This window comes from Helicoverpa zea, chromosome 21 (genome assembly GCF_022581195.2).
Source record: "Helicoverpa zea isolate HzStark_Cry1AcR chromosome 21, ilHelZeax1.1, whole genome shotgun sequence".
Lineage (NCBI taxonomy): Eukaryota > Metazoa > Arthropoda > Insecta > Lepidoptera > Noctuidae > Helicoverpa > Helicoverpa zea.
Window position 1 is genome coordinate 4,616,500 of NC_061472.1, and position 4,295 is coordinate 4,620,794.

The window sequence follows — 4,295 nt, forward strand, 5'->3', positions numbered from 1 at the left end:
TCTGATTGAAATCGTAACTACGAAGACAGTGGTCTCTTATTCTAGTGCAGATAGCGACATACTTAAGTACTAGTTACAATTAAAATGTGGAAAGGTACACTTATAAATACTGCTTACGTGAATAGGTATAGCATTGTAATAAAATCCAATGATAAAACAGGCAAGGTAAGTAACAAAAGATAATACACACTTATTGGACACAGATAAATCAGCTACATAGTCGCATACCTTTTAAAACAAGGTTGATTTATTCTCACATCCATTTTTGTCATTCGTAGGCGATTGTGACGAAATTGCAGGCAGAGTACCTACCCAACTGATGTGTCATGGATACACAAACCTATGCTTAACTGTTGACTAAAGTTCAACAAAACAGGAATTACGAAATCAGTTGCCAGTTAGATACAGGCAGCGGTGTTGAGGCAAATATCATAAAGTAGGTACTTATGATGTGTAGTTGGCATACTGTATTTACATTTTTCTAGGTACAAAGTTGTACTTCATATTTAATTCATTGCAATTGTTGATAAATGCTGATAATTATAAAGGGCAAGGCCTGTTGCAGGGCTGTCACTTGCTAATTATGATGAACTACTTTATTGACCTAATAATTCATATCTCTCAATGTCTGCCGATTTGCTTTAATCCATATAAGTGCACTGGTAGCTTAAAATCACGATGTTGTAGGTATTTAAAACACCTGTGCAGTTTTATATTCAGAAACTAGGTGAGCAGGTTAATGGTTGACCTTATGGAAATTATTTGTCGACGGCTAACAAGACCGGCTGCATGCATACGGGCATACTGACTTCTATGATCAACTTTCACTGAGGAAAACACTAGAAAATCTGGTTTTATTCAAGGGAACAAAATACGATGATACGCTCAATAAAACGAATTCAACATTGATTTAAGAATAGAGAAAAAAACAAGAGGGCTAGTTCCCGCGGATGTCCGAAAATACACCCACAAGCTTTTTAAAATTAGAGTTGTGATGTTATTTTTTCAATGATGACATGCTTTGGAAATGCGGTTACCACGAACCTGTTTATTGGTACATAGAGCACTATTGTTTTCTGTTAATGAGGTGTGGTTTAAGTCCATAAGAATAGTACTTTGTAGTGAAACAAAGATGGTATTAAACACTTATGCTAATGAAGCCCTGAACGAGATTAGAACCGAGTAGGCGCCAAATTAGCTAAAAGATTCAGCGCTCATTGTTAGATTGGCGTGCCAGGCATTGTAGCAAATGATGAATGACAGCACAATGTAACCAATTTATCTAATCTCTAATACATGCTAATCGGGAAATCAAATACATTTATCAGTTTAAAAAGACGGCGAATATTTGTATAATTGAATACTTTCTAGACAAGCTTACCGTGCTATTATAGTTCCCAAAGACGAAGTATGTCAGCGTATATTAGGTAGGTATTTCTTTCATGCCATTATGAGTTTCTCTGTATGCATGCAATGCTCGTAAAAACGTAGATGTACGTTAAGTATCTGTAGCTGTGTAGGGCAAAACGATTATGCAGTAGTTATTCAGTGAAACAGAATCGTTGAACCCAACCTTGTATTGTAGTGATTATTTGTTGTGAGCTACCGTTGTCGATTACCTACATTATGTACGAAAATGCGAAGGTCAAAATCCTCACAATGTGGTGATCTCATTCCTGTTTAATTTGCATACAGATTTGGGGTTTGGCCTCAGCTCTTGTGACCGTGGCTGGCCGATGACGCCTACGTCCAGAAACTGCAATACATTTGGTAAGCTTTTTAGGCAGCGGATATACCCACACATTCCGTTTTTTAAAGGTCCATGCATAAGCTTTCAAATTGTTTGTCCAGATAGGTTTGTTCGGTATACACAGTATAAACAGTGGCGATTGGATTCACCGTTTTCGATGTTGAATGACTATTATGACTAATACACATAGCAGTCATGCTTAGAATTAATAAAATTTGTCTTTTAAAGCCGGAAGAAACCGTGTCAATGATCCCTATTGATTTTTAATTTGGTATCCTGTCAGGGCTGATTCAGACCTTGCGATATTTATGGCAAAGTAAGCTCATGCGCATGCTTTTGTAAAATTTTGTAGAGACGCTAGAAACACGAAAATTCAAGAGTGCTTCTCATGTGGAGGATTATGGAATGAAAGTTCAAAACGTATTTCTGCCATACGGGCTCCTATTTATGCAAAGGCTCAAAAAAGGTCGATTCGACTCTTCCATTGGCAGATCTAGAGCTTCCTTCATCTTTATTGCCTTCTATCCGCAATAAAATGACTTGCTTCATCTCTAATTACCACAATTTTATTGCAGCTTCAAGATAAAGCTGTTGTGCAATTAGCAATGATTCAATACGGAGTTACGACCCCTGCAGCGCAAACGATTGCACTCGATGACTGTCGATGGATTATTTCCTTTGTGATCGCAAGCATCGCGTGACTGTTTATAAAACCAGTTATTTCATAAAAAGTGGAACATTCAAAAAGATTTTACATGATTTTTTTATACTAATATGTTGGTTTCCGTACATATTCGAATTCAATGAATCACTCATCGAATGTAGGAACCCTTCTTCTGAACTTCTTTTTCTCAGAGGGTGGCATTCGTCAAGGCTCTACGTGTATTTGATGCTCATAATTAGGTGGAAAATTATCAACTCGTTTTACCTGTTTGTGTAACTTATTCACGGTCCTTAGTGGCACTGTGCGAGCTGTGGTAACATGTTCTTTAAATCGCCCTCGGCCAGTCAGAAGACAGAAAGTTTGAACAATCAGTCTTACTAGGGGTTTTGTCTTGACCAGGTCAATGACTCAGTCGGGTCGGATTAGCAACCATATAAAGAACTCTGGTACCCAGCTACATCTGGATGCCGACCCTGAGATAGCTCAGAAAAGGCTTGGCAGATAATGAATTTCAGCTGTCCCAAGTTATAAGCTATAACAACCATACATAGCAATGTGTCCTTCAAATAGCAACTAGTTTTGCGGATAATATAGTAGGTATACAGTTACAGTTGTACTTCCCCGGATGTACCAACAATTGATTAACAAGGAAGGAACTCTATTAATATCTATTTATTATGTACTGAAGCAATTCTCATGTGCCCTCTGTATGCGCCTCTGTCCTTTTTATCATCTTCTCAAGAACTAATGTGTGATTACTTTTTTGGTTTGTGCCCCGCTACCAGGTCATCAATGTAAAAATTTCAAATAAAAAGTACAGTTATCAATTTTTCATGAATGTCTCCAAAACAGACTTAAACTTTATCTTTGAATATTTTTATCATATTTATTTTTTCGTTTTTCAAGGCTGTACAAAGATTAAAAGTTGTTAACATTTAAATTGCAACATACACATTTTGACTTGTATTATTATAAGCTAAACAGTTAACAAGCCACTACATAAGGACAGAACCATAGGAAAAAGGACAAATATATACAAAACAGTAGTCATATGACTGTCCATTTACAGAACATATAATATACACTGCACCTATCACTTCACAAGAAATCTATAAGTAATTAGATACGTTTTTATCGCGATAGTGTTTGGATAAACAAATTGATAAGACATATATTATGGTTATGCAATCCCGACATTGATAAATAATTGCTGTATGGAAACAATAATTTCTAGAATAAACTGTCCACGTCATCATCCTCCGAGCCTTTTTCCCAACTATGTTGGGGTCGGCTTCCAGTCTAACAGGATATAGCTGAGTATCAGTGCTTTACAAGAAGCGACTGCCCTGCCTGACCGCCTCAACCCAGTTACCCGGGCAACCCAATACCCTTCGGTTAGACTGGTGTCAGACTTACTGGCTACTGACTACCCGTAACGACTGCCAAGGATGTTCAATGACAGCTGGGACCTACAGTTACACCTACCTACCGACCTACCGAAACACAGTCATTGGTGTCTAAGATATACTTAGAAAGTACATACAAACTTAGAAAAGTTGCATTGGTACTTGCCTTGACTTGGAATCTTACTTGAGAGGTTGGTACTTTGGCCACCACGACTATAAACTGTCCACGTCACGACAATAATTTCTAATATTGTACGTTTTGTTTGATGAGGTAATAGTATGCGTCAGTTATTATCTGTGGATAATACAGTTTATTTAAAGGATAACACGTTTTTGATAAGTCGTGAAGAGTCAAAAGGTCCGGGGTATTCACCTATATCAAACACAAGATATTGCTATCTAAAAAAGTGTTAAAAATTAAGGCAATTTGATTCAGTTGAAATGATGATTAGGTGTAGAAGAAAATAAAAAAAAG

At 37.1% G+C, this 4,295-nt stretch overlaps 1 long non-coding RNA gene across 1 annotated transcript; it reads left to right on the plus strand.

Moving 5' to 3' along the window:
* The first annotated feature begins 93 nt into the window (after window positions 1-93).
* LOC124640654 lies at window positions 94-3,197 on the plus strand. The gene is made up of 3 exons (XR_006985575.1): window positions 94-165; window positions 1,696-1,770; window positions 2,326-3,197. It is a non-coding gene; the product is annotated as an uncharacterized LOC124640654 (long non-coding RNA).
* The last annotated feature ends 1,098 nt before the right edge of the window (window positions 3,198-4,295 follow it).